Genomic DNA, 16,316 nt, shown 5'->3' with positions numbered 1-16,316 from the left:
GCCAAAACAGGCGTCAGTGGCTGGTAACGCCCCCTTTTGAAAAAAAAACTAAACTAAAATAAAACCTAACTAACTCACTTACACTGGGGCAAATTAAGTGGGCAGAATTGCAATTTTTAAGATGCTCCGATTTTTTTGGAGTAACTCCTGGGGAAACATGGGCCCAATATGGGCACATCCCCCATCAGGGACACCCAACCTTGTGTGCCTCCCAGCAACTCGCAAGATTTGTGACTTTAAAGATGATTCTTGTAAGTGCTTCTTTTTTCCGAACTGAAGACACTAAGACGGATTTGCAGGGGAAGCAAGTACAAAGGTTGCTATAACCACAACTGTGGCTTTGTCACGTGGAGATTTATGATTGCTAATCTCTTTCGAAATGGAAGACTGCATTTGTTGTAATTCCTTCCTCAGTTCAAATAGTCTCACATATTAGAGTCAAGTAATCCTTTGGTGGATGAGATAGATACCAAAAGATGATTAATGGGGAAGTAAAGTTTAGGAGAGCATTTGCTCCAAAAGGTTAGTAAAGACAAACGTAGGTCCCCTGCCGTCAGAATCAGGGGAAGTCATAACGGGGAACAAAGAAATGGCGGACCAATTGAACAAGTACTTTGGTTCGGTATTCACTAAGGAGGACACAAACAACCTTCCAGATATAAAAGGGGTCGGAGGGTCTAGTAAGGAGGAGGAACTGAGGGAAATCCTTATTAGTCGGGAAATTGTGTTGGGGAAATTGATGGGATTGAAGGCCGATAAATCCCCAGGGCCTGATGGACTGCATCCCAGAGTACTTAAGGAGGTGGCCTTGGAAATAGCGGATGCATTGACAGTCATTTTTCAACATTCCATTAACTCTGGATCAGTTCCTATCGAGTGGAGGGTATGGCGAGAAAGCAGGAATGGGGTACTGAAGTTGCATGTTCAGCCATGAACTCATTGAATGGCGGTGCAGGCTAGAAGGGCCGAATGGCCTACTCCTGCACCTATTTTCTATGTTTCTATAAATACTCCCGATTTTACAGAGTACTTACAAGAATTGAGATTGATGTTTCTCTTTTAAAAAATGACTTAAAACTCGAGAAGGTAATGTGAGGTCAGGTATCACTGCAAGAAGCATCCTCCATACATCCTAGTGACTCTACTGGAAAAAATGGGCCAATTAATCTGATGACCAACCAGGAAACTGTGTTTAGCAACAATGCACATTTATATTGTGCCTTTCACTAAACATTCCAAGGCACCTATAGGGTTTATGGTGAACACAGAGAAAGTAGAAACAATATTAGTTTAACACATAGAGTGTATTATTATATACTGTTTAATAGCTGTTGGAGTTACGTAGCTCAAATAGAAATAGGTCAACGATATACTTCAAGTACTCAGATCAGTTCTGAATGTCACAGTGGTTTCGGTTGTGTATTTTGCGAAGTAGATTCCTGCCAGTTTTACTTCGTCAGAAATAATGGGACAGTGAACAGTAGGGAACCTGCTGCATTTGATGTAAATAGAGATATTGGGCCCAAGTTTCCACACGCGCCTAGAATGGCACAGTCCCGACCTGGACACCCGTTTTTCGCGCCACAAAGTGCACCTAAAAAAATCCTCGGTATTCTCCACCTCCCTGCAGGTCCTCTGGCCCTCGGCGCAGCCAGCACGAGCTGTGGGGGGGGCGGAGCCAGGTCCCTGCGCTGAAAACAGTGCCGGGACCTCTGCACATGCGCGCTACAGTGCAGTAGCTCCAGGCGCCCGAAACTGTGTGGGAGGGGCCCGAAGCACGCAGCCCCTAGCCCTGGCCGAATGGCCTCACTGGGGCTGCGTGAATAAGGCTCCTCCCACGGCCAGCTCCTGCTTCCCCCCCAACCAGACCCGACACCGCTCCCCGCCCCTGCCTCCAGACCGGATCCGACACCCACTCCCCGCCCCCCACCCGCCAGACTGGACCCAACCCGATTCCCGCTCCCCCCCCCTCCCGGACCGGACCCGACCCCCCCACCCCGACTCCCGCCCCCCGACCTGACCTCCCCCCACCGACTCAACTCCCGCTCCGCCCCCCCCCCCCGGACTGGACCCGACCCGACCTGCGCTTCTGCTCCCGCTCCTCCTCCTCCTCCTCCCCCCCCCCCCCCGACTGGACCCGACCCGCGCTCCCGCCCTCCGACCCGACCCCCCCCCACTGGACCCGACCCGACCCGCGCTCCTGCTCCCGCTCCCCCCCCCCCCCCCCCCGACTGGACCTGACCCGACCCGACTCCCGCTCCCCCGCCCCCGGACTGGATCCGACCTGACCTCCCCCTCCCCCCCTCCCTCCCTCCCTCCCTCCCTCTCCCTCTCCCTCTCCCTCTCTCTCTCTCTCTCTCTCTCTCTCTCTCTCTCCCTCTCTCTCTCTCTCCCTCTCTCTCTCTCCCTCTCTCTCTCTCTCTGACCCGACCCAACGCCACCTACCTCTAAATCTGGTGCTGGGGACGGGCCCTGCCCGAAGTCTTGGGCCGGCCCGTTCAGCCTTCGGTCCCGAAAGGCCTGCCTGAAGCACCTTCACACAGGTAGGAAGATGGTTTATTTAATCTTTTCTTTGCTTATAAATGTTTATTCAGGTTGGATTTATTTGTATAATATTTGTATAAGTATAAATAAGGATTTATTATAGAATTTAATGACTTCCCTTCCTCCCCCTCCGTCCCCCACCTCGTTCTGGACGCCTAATTTGTAACCTGCACCTGATTTTTTAATATGTAGACAAGGTTTTTTCAGTTCTACAAAAATCTTCACTTGCTCCGTTCTAAGTTAGTTTGGAGTACGTTTTCACTGTGGAAACTTTGAAATCAGGCGTCAGTGGCCGGACACGCCCCCTTTTGAAGAAGAAATTCTGTTCCAAAGTAGAACTGTTCTACCTGACTAGAACTGCAGAAAAAAAATGTGGAGAATTGCGATTTCTAAGATAGTCCGTTCTCCACCAGTTGCTCCTAAAAATCAGGCGCAAATCATGTGAAAACTTGGGCCCATTGTGACACGCATCATCAACTCGGAACTCTGTATCGTCAGCTATTAGTATGGTTTCCCATGGTGCCACAAACTTCAAATGTCTGAGAATTGTCCAAAGCTGCACCATGTTGTTCCTAGTGGAAACAGTCTGGGGCACCCCCCACCCGCCACCCCCCCCCCCCCGCCTCTTTCTCTCCCCCACCCCCCCCGCCCGCTCTCCTCCCTCCCATCCCCCCCTTTCTTTCCCCTCCCCCCTCATCCTACTCCCCCTCCTCTTTCTTTCTTCCCACCTCCCTCCATCCTCCTCCCTCCCCCCACCTAGCCCCCCCCCCTCTTTCTCTCCCCCCTGTAAAATTTTTCCACCTTCTCCAGTGCCTCTATATCCTTTTAGAATATGGTGACCAGAACGGCACACAGTATTCTAAGTGTGGTCTAAGTTGTACCATTTAACCAAGGATCATATTTAGCATAACTTCTCTTTTTCAATTCTATGTGACCTCCTTATTTTTCCATACCAAAATGTAATACCTCACATTTATCTATGTTGAAACTCATTTGCCAATTATATGCCTATTCTGCTAGTTTATTAATATCTTCTTGTAATTTGTTACAGTCTTTCTCAGTGTTGACTATTTCCACCACCCCACCCCCAAATTGGTACCTTCTGCAAATTTAGAAATTGTGTTTTTGATTCCAAAGTCTAAATCGTTTATTTAAATTATGAACAGTGGTCCCAGCACTGATCCTTGTGGAACCCTGTTGGTAATTAGGGATACTTAAAAATATATGGTTATGCAAATGAAACTGACACAAATAATATTGTGTTTAAATGATTATGTTTCTGCTCAAGACAAGTAAGGGGTAATGTATTAGTGTGTCTTACTGGAACTGTGCAAGTTTCAATTTCCTAGGAAAACTTGTATTAGAATTGGAGTGTATTTTTAATTAGTTAAATTAGAAATGCATAATATTCCACATAGGGGCCCACGAGCTGTTTGTTGTCTGTAAGTTTAGGATTTTGACTTGGTCTTTAATTTGGCCAATGAAGGCCCAACCTATGTTTCTTGTCTTACTAATAACTATATTATAATGCTACAATAGAATTTGGAGTTTGTTTAATACAATTGCTTGTGAAGATAATTAAAAGTTATTTACTATAATGACCTAGAATACTAGAATAGAAGGAATTTATGAGAGTTAAGGTATGATCTCAGGATGGAACAGTCTGTAAGATTAAGGGGAGATATTTTGGATAGTGGCTAGTTAGGCTAGCCTGGGGCCTTTGATTTACTGGCCCAAGGTTGTGCCTTAGACAAGCACCAGCTGGACCAGGAAGTACATCACAGGATGAGATAAGGGACTATAGCTTTGGGGGTGGGGGAAAAAGGGCCGGACGAGATAAAAGGGTCCATATTGATGGATTGGCCTTCAAAACATACAAACAGGAAAAGATATGTAATGGTTGTGAAGACAACTCCTTAAGGGAGGGTCTTCATTTGTAAGTTTAGAAAAGAATCGACGTGCCATTGGGCACCGTGTTTTGAGGAGAACTTCTATAGGGTAAATAGTTTTTTCCATTATTCTACCTCTGGCCCATCCATAGAGAAAGAATAAAAGAGCTAAAGAACCCTTAGGCAGTCCGTGGAGCGAGGAGCTCCCAAGAGTAGATAAGGCGATCCTATACTCTTCTGAGAGTTGACTTATGCTAACCCTAGTCTAACACTCTTGGGTAGTTCAAGAGGAGAGAGAGAGAGAGAGAGACACGCGAGACAAGGAGAACGAATAAGAGTTGTTCACGCGTGCCAGCCATCTGTCCGATCGGGTCTGGTACCAGCTATTTGTCACAGTCGTATGTTTTTGCTGTGTAACTACTGTGTTATGTTCCATCCTAAACTCCGATTAAAACACAATATACCCACCACATTGATTTGCACTCGATCCTGATGGTTTGAAAGACCAGAGATAAGCAAATCTCAACAAAATCACTTCCCACCTTCTGCCACCTTGAACATAGGAACAGGAGTAGGCCATTTAGCCCCTCGAGCCTGTGCCACCATTCAATGAAATCATGGCTGATCTGCATATGTCTGCCTTTGGTCCATATCCCTTAATACCTTTCGTTAACAAAAATCTAGGAATCTCAGATTTAAAACAATTCATCTAGCATCAATTGCCATTTGCGGAACAAGAGTTCCAAACTTCTACCACTCGGTGTGTAGAAGTGATTCCTAATTTCACTCCTGAAAAGGTCTGGCTCTAATTTTTAGACTATGCCCCTAGTCTAAGACTCCCTAACCAGCGGAAATAGTTTATCACTATCTACTCCATCTGTTCCCCTTAATATCTTGAAAACTTCAATCAAATCACCCCTTAACCATCTAAATTGTAGGGAATACAACCCTAATTTGTGTAATCTCTCCTTGTAATTTAATCCTTGGAGTCCAGGTATCATTCTGGCAAACCTACGCTGCACTCCCTCCATGGCCAACATATCCTTCCTGAGGTGTGGTGCCCAGAATGCTCACAGTACTCCAGGTGTGGTCTAACCAGGGCTTTGTATAACTGAGGCATACGAAAGTATGGGCCTTACACTAAGCATCCGTAAGACAAAGGTCCTCCACCAACCTGATCCCGCCACACAACACTGCCCCCCAGTCATCAAGATGCATGACACGGCCCTGGACAACGTGGACCACTTTCCGTACCTCGGGAGCCTATTATCAGCAAAGGCGGACGGCGACAACGAGGTTCAACACTGCCTCCAGTGCACCATCGCAGCCTTTGGCCACTGGAGGAAGAGTGTTCGAACATCAGGCCCTCAAATCTGCCACCAAATTCATGGTCTACAGGGCTGTAGTGATACCGGCCCTCCTGTATGACTCAGAGATGTGGACCATACACAGTAGACACCTCAGATCGCTGGAGAAATACCACCAACGATATCTCCGCAAGATCCTGCAAATCCCCTGGGAGGACAGACGCACCAACCTTAGCATCCTCGATCAGGCCAACATCCCCAGCATCGAAGCACTGACCACACTCGACCAGCTCCGTTGGACAGGCCACATTGTTCGCATGCCTGACACAAGACTCCCAAAGCAAGCGCTCTACTCAGAACTCCTACACGGCAAGCGAATCCAAGGTGTGCAGACGAAACGTTTCAAGGACGCCCTCAAAGCCACCTTGATAAAAATGCAACATTCCCACCGACACCTGGGAGTTCCTGGCCAAAGACCGCCCTAGGTGGAGGAGGTTAATCCGGAAGGGCGCTGAGCACCTCAGGTCTCGTCGCCGAGAGCATGCAGAAAACAGGTGCAGGCAGCGGAAGGAGCGTGCGGCAAACCAGTCCCACCCACCCTTTCCTCCAACGACTGTCTGTCCCACCTGTGACAGAGACTGTGGTTCCCGTGTTGGACTGTTCAGTCACCTAAGAACTCACTTTAGAGTGGAAGCAAATCTTCCTCGATTTCAAGGGACTGCCTATGATGATAACTGCAGCATAACTTCTATTCTTTTGTATTCTAGCCCTCTAGATATAAAGGCCAGAATTCCATTAGCCTTTTTGATTATTTTCTGAACCTGTTCATGACATTTTCTCCATGGACCTCCACTATTTTTAGCTTTTCACCATTTAGAAAGTACCCTTTTTAGGTCCAAAGTGAATGATCTCACATTTGCCGAATTTGAAATCCATTTGCCAGTTTTTCCCATTCACTTAATCTATCAATATCCCTTTGTAATTTTATGCTTTCAACTACACTACCTTTGTGCCATCAGCAAATTTGGATATGTGGCTTTCTATGCAATTATCTAATTCGTAATAAATACTGTGAATAGTTGAGGCCCCAATACAAATCCCCGCGGGACACCACTAGTCACATCCTGCCAATTTGAGTACCTGTCCATTATCCCGACTCTATCTCCTGCCAGTCAGCCAATTTCCCAACCAGTTCAATAATTTGCCTTCAATTCCATGGACTTCTACTTAGGTTAACAGTCTCTTGTGAGGGACTTTATCAAATGCCTTTTGGAAGTCCATATAAATAACATCCATAGACATTCCCCTGTCCACTACTTTAGCCACCACCTCAAAAAATTCAATTAGGTTTGTCAGGCATGACCTACCTTTCATAAATTTCTCTGATCAGCTGTAAATTTGAGGTGTTCAGTCACCCTATCCTTAATTATAAACTCTAATAATTTCCCAACAACAGATGTTAGGCTAACTGGTCTATAATTCCCTGGTTTCCCTCTCTCACCATTCTTAAACAGCAGAATGACATACGCAATTTTCCAATCTAAAGAAATAGCTACCCTTTACCCCTACTCTTTGCTTTCTGTTTTTCAGTCAGCCAACTATCAATTCTGCTACCTGTCTCCTGACTCTGCATGCGCTAACCTTATTCATTAATTTATTATGTGCTACCTTATCAAAAGCCTTTTGGAAATCTCGATATATTACATCTACTGCATTACCCTTGTCTACTCGCTCTATTATCTCTTCAAAGAATTCAATGAGGTTCGTCACGCGAGAATTTCCCTTTTGAAATCTATGTTGACTATTCATTATTATATTTCTAAATGTTTTTCTATTTTCTCCTTTAGTAGGGATTCCATTACTTTTTCTACTACCAATGTTAAACTGGTTTATAGTTCCATGGACATGTTCGATCTCCTTAAACATAGCTATAACGTTATCCATCTCTGGCACTATACCTATTTCTAATGAATTATTATTAATTATGTGTAATAGTGGCCCTGCTATCTCTTCCCTAGTTTATTTTAGAATGCGCAAATGTAATCCATCCGCTTCTTATTTTAAATGCGGTTCATTCATTACTAATCACATCCTCCGATACCATGTCCACTTCATCCATCTCCCTGGTAAATACTGAAGCAAAATAATTATTTACTATTTCTGCTATTTCGCTATCGCTGCCTGTGGTTTTATGTTGACCATTCCTTAATGGCCCTATTCCCATTCCGACTTTTCATTTATGTGCCTGTAGATTATTTTACTATTTTGTTTTATGTTTGTTGATAATTTAATTTCATAGTTCCTCTTTGCCTTCCTAACTTTTTTGACTTCTCTCCTAGTCTCTTCATATTCTCCCTTGTCTTACTCTCCTCTGCTGTCCATGTCCCTTTCTTTACCCTCAATTTTTCCCTTATATCTTTATTCATCAATGGTGTCTCATTAGTGTTCAGTTTGTTCTTTTGGTGGACATACATCTATTTCTCTTTTCCTGTTACCCTCTGGGAATTTTGAATAAGGCAAATGATTCCTTTGCCTTACACCCAACCAACTCCCCCAACTAACCATTAGTAATCACTCTTTAAACAACCGTCAATCATATTCTTTAACAGATATCATCCGTTTCCTTTGAGAAGTATTATTCAATACAGCTGTAACTTTTTTAACCACTCAAAGAGGAAAAAATCCATTCAATCAAGTTTTTCTGCAGCATTTAAAATTCCATACTAGGCTTATAATCCACATAAACTAACCTGCTTGTTTATTTGTCTCTGGAGAAACACCAAGCTGAGGTGTGTACCCGCTGCGGGACATGAACTACATCATCTATTTTTCCCACTGTCATCCATTTATTAACCCTCTGAATTCGAAAAGCACACTCCTGAAATAGATTTCAGCAAAACACATTTATGGCATTGTACAAGGATCATTGTTACACTGAACATCATTGTTACATTAACACAGCAACTTAGGCTGAACTTCCCCATTTCGCAAATCAAAACTGCTCCACATGAACAATGATGCTATCGCACAATTGCAGCTTTCGAAAGGCAAACTTTCTCTGCAGTACTACAATACATTCATATTGAAATGCACTACCAAGTTATAGAAACATCTTCATGATTCAGTTAGCTCCATTGACTTGGATGTGGATACAACAATTACAATGTACAAATCCTAAAAGAGTTTAGTCATAAACCCAATACTTAAAATGGACACAAAAGCTGCTTTTATTGGGCAGCTAGAATCTGTAATAAGTAATTGATTTGGTTTGGGATCTGAGGTTTAAGATCTGGGATCAGCCAGATCATCTGAGCTGGAGCTGCATCAGGATTCAGGATCAACTAAGAGCGAGCTGTATCAACTGAGCCCTCCACTGTGCTACAGCTGATTGTGAACTCCGACTATAGCTCCCTCTCAGCCTACTGCTCGAGCACACACCAGCTGATCCCAAATTTGCTCAGCGATAAACCTGCCACCTTACAGCTGATCCTCAAACCACTTAGCCAAATCTGCAACTGATCCTTCCAGGATCAGCTTCATAGAATCATACTAAATAACAGTTAACATAAAAACTGAACATAGAAATGTAATGTTGAATATCAGAATCCGTGTGACATCCGCAATGTAACACTAGGACCCAAGGTCACCCAGCCTATCTCGGTCCTATTCTAATTTCCGGCCTCTCTGGCACACTGAGTTCAACAGAAGTGCACCAAATGGGCAATGGATTTTCACAAGATCACAAGATAATTACAGATGAATAAAGCCATTTAGCCCATCTTAATTCATCCATCTCGAGAGATCCCAACATCCCCACTCGTTCGCCCCCGCCCAATTCCAACGTTTTTGCCTCCACTACTCTATCTAGAAATTTACTCCACCTGTTGATCCCTCTTTGCATGAAGAATTTCCTGATGTGTGTCCTGAAAACTTATTAGTTTGATTTTGTGGGCCCTAGTTCTACTCTTGCAGTTTAACTTAAAACAATATTCCAGGATAAGTTTTTCTATACCCATAAATATATACTTCTCTAAGATTACCTCTGAGACATCTCCTTTTTAGGCTGAAAGGCCAAAGTTTTTCCAGTCTGTCCTCATAATTCTGACACCTGAAACTAGGGGTTAACCTTGTGGCTCTTTTCTGTACTACTGCCTCTAGCACTCAAATGTGCCTTGTTTCTTGGCAACCACCATTGGATGCAATATTCAAGATGTGGTCTGACCAGAGCATTATAATGTTCAATCGCTACCTCTCCTGGTATATTTTACTTTTTTTTTTAAAACCATGTAGTTCATCGTTTTGGTTTTGTTCATTGCAGCTCGGCATTGAATGAACATGTCTAGCGTCAAGTCAACTAAAGACCAATCTTCCCTCTAATTTTTGGGGGGTATGCAGCCCCTTTAACAGGCTGCATGGCCCATTCAAAGCATGCACGTTTTTTTCATTTAAAAGCGGGTGAGCGGCCTGCGCGGGACCTACAGACCGCGTGTGGCCACGCAGCATAATGCGACGTTGCTAAAGTCCCCTCGGTTTTTTTTAGCTTTGGCCCAAATATCCACAAAATAGTCAACTGGTTTCACATAATATACCTGTATTGCTAAAGTATGAAAAAAAGGACATTCTTTGTGTATTGGTACTATGATAACCCATGTCCTTTGTTAGCCTGAATATAACAATATTTACATTTAATTTGTTCCTCTTCCAAAGACAATAGGGATAACAGGCCAGCTTGGGGAAAGTGTTGAGTGATGCTGTGGATTACACACCAGCTTTTCACCTCTGGGACCCGAGCTCAAATCCAACACTGGAGGAATATCTCCTTTCTCTGCTGGCTGCTTTAGAACGAACATTAAATTAGCACTCTCATGGAGGCTGGTGTGGGAAATGGAAAAATGCCACTTCACCATCATGCAGTAGGTTGGGGCTGCGGTATTTAACTACCTCTGTCTATACAGGCAGCTAGATAAAATGTTTTTTGTGAGGCAGCAAAGTTGTTGAGATTTGCAAGACTCCTATTCACAAACGAAGCTATCGGATAGATGATCCTTCTCTCACCTCTAGCCTCCAATCTTCCTCCTTTGCATTTTCCTCTATTTTGTTGATGCAGCTAAAGTAGTTGTTCCTTGAAATGTTTCTCTCGTTTCCCTTCTCAAGTTCCAATACACGCCCTCCTCATCGCACCTCACTGTGTTGAAATCAACACTTATCGTGCTATGTCCTACTCAAATTCATTCTTTCCCAGGATCTCAAAACTATGTAACTCATTAGTTTCCTTAGCCTTTTCCTTCCACAATCTACAGGCTTCAAAAATACGAAGCTTGTTGTCATCTAAACATCACTTCTTGATTTATGTCACTGCTTCTACTCTTCTCAACTTTTGGCATGTTCTCCACTACAGACCTAGTTTTTTTCAAATAAAAATAAACGTTATTTGTCAACTTGTTCTTTCTTAGGCATTGTTTTACATAATAAAAATTAACATGATCACTCAGAGATATTGTAGCTCTCAAGGGTGAACTCAAATAAACCTCAAAATGGTGATTTCACAATCAGTTTCCCTTTAAAAAAAACATTTACAACGTTTAAGGACTGATTTTAAAAATCTTTTTGCCTGACTGATTAGTTTAGCTGCTAATTCTCAATGACATCCAACAGTGTGGGACAGTTGAATTAACATGGGTGCAAATGCAAACATTAACCCACAGTGCTTCAGTAAGAAAGAGCTAACATTTATAATTTCACAAACTCAGGACGTCCCAAAACCAATGATGCACTTTAAAGTGCAATCAATGTTGTAATATAGGAAATGCGGCAGCCAATTTGCACACAGCAGGCTCCCACAAACAGCAATTAGATAATGACCAGATAATCTGTTTTAGTGATGTTTGTTGAGGGATAAATAGTGGACAGGACACTGGGAGAGCTCCCCTGTTCTTCTTCACATAGTGCCATGGGATCTTTTACATCCAACTGAGAGTCGCTAACTGTGAAGCGGCCTCAGTTTAATGAAAGACGGCACCTTTGACAATGCAGCACTGGAGTGACAGTCTAGATTATGTGAAAACTCTGGAGTAGGGCTTGAACCCATGACCTTCTGTCTCAGAGGCAAGCATGCTACCACTGAGCCACGGCTTACAAAGTACCCTGTCATTACAACAGTAAAGATATTAGTTTAACTATTTCATACTGTCAAGCTGTGTAACTCCCCACAAGTTTCCCTTGATAATGTCATCAACACACTTATATTAAAAATCAGAAATAGATACAAGAAAAATAGAATCATAATCATGACCTGCTGTAACTGATCTTTGGAAATGATCTCAAGGATGAAACACCTGCTCCATGATTAGCTTGTAGTGAGATTGTAACATGTTGAGCCATAGATTATTAGGACATAGACAGGCATCCAGAACTCCCCATATGGAGAGCTTCTGGTGGTTATGGGGAGGTATCAAGTACTTTCCCATAAAGGTGGACAGCATATTGAAAGAACAATTACCTCAGAACACTCTGTGTTCCTCCTAGTTACTATGACACAGGGAGTAGGATGCTTGTCTGCTTCTCTTACTTGGAGACAGCACATGGAGGCCAGTGGATTAAGAATCAAAATAATAACTTTAAAATATATTTAGCCGTTCTGGCTGCCACAAGTGTTTTTTTTCAAAAAAGGTTTATTTTAAGTCAGTTGGGTCACTTCTTTACAGAGATCCAAAAATGCAATTATACTGCCAGCCCTGCAAAGCAGTTTCAACTTACCAGTAACACAAAAGCGAGTCCAGTGAAAGACCCTTGAAGGCTTTTTTCACACCTCTTGTAGTATAACCCCTCTTCAACAACAAATTAGATTTTCAAAGTGCTCAGGTTGATCTTATTTAAATGTTTTGAGAATGAGAGTTCCTGTCTGCAATCGTAAAACATTTAAAGTTTAACTGTCAATAGCGCACATGGATGTAAATACAGAGCTCTCTGCTGGAGCTGAAAGATTCCAGGAACAGCCAGGCAGTGTATACCAGTGCTCTATGCAGAGCTCCTTCACGGCAAACGAGCCAAAGATGGGCAGCAGAAACGTTACAAGGACACCCTCAAAGCCTCCCTGATAAAGTGCGACATCCCCACTGACACCTGGGAGTCCCTGGCCAAAGACCGCCCTAAGTGGAGAAAGTGCATCCGGGAGGGTGTTGAGCACTTCGAGTCTCAACGCTGAGAGCATGAAGAGGTCAAGCGCAGGCAGCGGAAGACGCGTGCGGCAAACCGGTTCCATCCATCCCTTCCCTCGGCGACTGTCTGTCCCACCTGTGATAGAGTCTGTGGCTCTCGTATTGGACTGTTCAGCCACCAAATAACTCACTTCAGGAGTGGAAGCAAGTCTTCCTCAATTCCGAGGGACTGCCCATGATGATGATGTATACCAGTACTGCTGGCTCTGGATTGACAGCTGTATCTAAAAGGTTTTCAGGAAGGTTAGACAGGAAGAAAAAAGGAGGTGGGGTAGCGTTACTGGTTAAAGAGAAGATTAATGCAAGAGTAAGGAAGGACATTAGCGTGGATGATGTGCAATCTATATGGGTAGGAAATGGCGTTAGGGAAATTGAAGGGACTGAAAGCCAATAAATCCCCAGGGCCTGATAGTCAGCATCCCAGAGTACTTAAAGAAGTGGCCCAAGAAATAGTAGATGCATTGGTGGTCATTTTCCAACATTTCATAGACTCTGGTTCAGCTCCTATGGATTGGAGGGTAGCTAATGTAACCCCACTTTTTAAAAAAGGAGAGAAAACAGGGAATTATAGACCGGTTATCCTGACATCGGTGGTGGGGAAAATGCTGGAATCAATTATTAAAAGGTGTAATAGCAGCGCATTTGGAAAGCAGTGACAGGATCAGTCCAAGTCAGCATGGACTTATGAAAGGGAAATCATCCTTGACAAATCTTCTAGAGTTTTTTGAGGATGTAACTAGTAGAGTGGATAAGGGAGAACCAGTGGATGTGGTGTATTTGGACCTTTAAAAGGCTTTGGACAAGTTCCCACACAAGAGATTAGTGTGCAAAATTAAGGCACATGGTATTGGGGGTAATGTATTGACATGGATAGAGAACTGGTTGGCAGACAGGAAGCAAAGAGTGGGAATAAATGGGTCCTTTTCAGAATGGCAGGCAGGGACTAGTGGGGTGCCGCAGGGTTCAGTGCTGAGACCCAAGCTATTTACAATATACATCAATGATTTAGATGAAGGAATTGAATGTAATATCTCCAAGTTTGCAGATGATACTAAGCTTGGTGGCAGTGCGAGCTCCGAGGAGGATGCTAGGAGGCTGCAGGGTGACTTGGACAGGTTAGGTAAATGGGCAAATGCATGGCAGATGCAGTATAATGTGGATAAATGTGAGGTTATTCACTTTGGTGGCTAAAACAGGAAGGCAGGTTATTATCTGAATGATGACAAATTAGGAAAAGGGGAGGTGCAACGAGACCTGGGTGTCATGGTACATCAGTCATTGAAGATAGGCATGCAGGTATAGCAGGCAGTAAAGAAAGCAAATGGCATGCTGACCTTCATAGCGAGGGGATTTGCGTATAGGAGCAGGGATGTCTTGCTGCAGTTGTACAGGGCCTTGGTGTCACCTAATCTGAGGAAGGACATTCTTGCTATTGAGGGAATGCAGCGAAGGTTCACCAGACTGATTTCCAGGATGGCAGGACTGACATATAAAGAAAGACTGGATTGACTAGGCTTATATTCACTGCAATTTAGAAGAATGAGAGGGGATCTCATAGAAACATATAACATTCTGACGGGTTTGGACAGGTTAGATGCAGGAAGAATGTTCCCGATGTTGGGGATGTCCAGAACCAGGGGTCACAGTCTAAGGATAAGGGGTACGCCATTTAGGACCAAGATGAGGAGAAACTTATTCACTCAGAGTTGTTAACCTGTGGAATTCTCTACCGTAGAAAGTTGTTGAGGCCAGTTTGTTAGATATATTCAAAAGGGGAGTTAGATATAGCCCTTATGGCTAAAGGGATCAAGGTTTATGGAGAGAAAGCAGGAAAGGGGTACTGAGGTTGAATGATCAGCCATGATCTTATTGAATGGTGGTGCAGGCTTGAAGGGCCAAATGGCATACTCCTGCACCTATTTTCTATGCTTCTATGTAAAAGCATTCTGCTGCCGAGGCCCTAAACTCTGAAATTCCTTCCCTAAACCTCTCTACCCCCTTTTCCTTCTTTAAGACGCTCCTTAAATCCTACCTCTTTGACCAAGCTTTTGGCCACCATCTCCTTGGTGTCAAATTGTGTTTGATAATCATTCCTGTGAAGTGCTTTACTATGATCTCTATTTATGAGGGGCAAGTGATAATTCTGTCTTTCATTTTGATACCTTAATTTTCATTTTTGAAAAAGATCTGCAGGATAGATTATTGCTGGTTATCGATTGGAATAAACAGGATGTCACCCATCCGTCCTTTCGAAGTGCAGTAGCGATGATCTTTAAGATCGCGAGTACAATCTGCATCCCCTTCTACCTCTTGCTTTCTGTCAAATACCACAGCCGGCGAAATCATTCGCACTCCCTCCCTCCCTCTCCTACAACTCTATTTAACAAACATCGGAAGCTCGGCCTAAAATACCCCACAGATTTCCAAGTTCTCTTTGAGTGTTTCAACAAATTATCTCAACATCGACTTACAGCCAAGCTTCTGGTTAAGGAAAAGGGGGGATTCCATTAATGTTAAAAAGCAAAGTTTTGCTTACAATTTGCCCCTCATAAATAGAGATCTTAAAAGCGTCTGGGAAAGGTTCATGGAACCTTATGCTGTACTTTAATATATAATATAAATAATATATTTACAAAATCTTGAACACATTGTATATCTATTTTTTCTAGAGAAACAAATGTTGCAGGCACCGATTGCAATAATGTTTGCATTAAGTAACAAATACCGATCGGTTTTACTTGAAAGTCACTGAAAGTCTACATTACTCACCACTTCCTTGTCGAGCTGCTCGATTTATCTCGTAATACTCCTTGGTAAACATAAAATAAAATCCTCCAAATATTTTCCTCTGGCAGAGGAAGGTCACCTGGGGCCCCGAAATCCGTCAGACTTTATTTCTGGTTTGAGATACTCGATGTATGCATTATTCAGGGTTATATAAACTTGCTCAGAGCAGCAACACGCGACAACAGCGAGCCAGGCTCCCTTTGACTGACAGTCCGCCCGGGTTATTCCCACTGCGTCAGATCACATTATCAGCACCTCCACCAACCAAAGATTCCTCACTGAACCCGCCTCTCACACCGATCCTCGGGACTTGTAGTCTCTTGTTAATGACTTAGCTAAAATGGGTGCGGGCGTTAATTCTTTTTGGTTTGTAACTCAATGTTAAAAATATCCGCCCCGATAAAAACGAAGAATAAAACTCAAAATGATGGGAAGTCAGAGTCGACGAACCAATAAAGAGCAAGCGAGTCATTTTGGAATTTGTATTTGCAATTTTGAGTTTGCACGCAGGCAGAGTCTGTATTTATGTACTCGGTTCTGCTACATTCATTCGTGCATTTTATTTTAGCAAT

General features: G+C 43.5%; 1 protein-coding gene across 7 annotated transcripts in view; it reads right to left on the bottom strand.

Annotated features, from left to right (window-relative positions):
- Window positions 1-16,316, bottom strand: part of jak1 (Janus kinase 1) — a 145,334-nt gene that overhangs the window by 126,394 nt on the left and 2,624 nt on the right. The window contains exons 1-3 of one of the 7 annotated variants that reach the window (XM_070887021.1): window positions 15,727-16,257; window positions 12,497-12,641; window positions 8,491-8,618 (exon numbers count right to left, since the gene is read on the bottom strand). The exons of 2 other annotated variants lie outside the window; for them this stretch is intronic. The gene's annotated coding sequence lies outside the window, so the exon portion shown is untranslated. Of the gene's footprint in view, window positions 1-8,490; window positions 8,619-12,496; window positions 12,642-15,726; window positions 16,258-16,316 lie in introns of those variants that run through there. 4 more of the 7 variants (XM_070887028.1, XM_070887027.1, XM_070887022.1 and 1 more) reach the window with 4 other exon arrangements.

This window comes from Pristiophorus japonicus, chromosome 8 (genome assembly GCF_044704955.1).
Source record: "Pristiophorus japonicus isolate sPriJap1 chromosome 8, sPriJap1.hap1, whole genome shotgun sequence".
NCBI classification, from domain to species: domain Eukaryota; kingdom Metazoa; phylum Chordata; class Chondrichthyes; family Pristiophoridae; genus Pristiophorus; species Pristiophorus japonicus.
The sequence above is the reverse complement of the archived record's forward strand: the minus strand, read 5'-3'. Positions and strand labels throughout refer to the sequence as shown.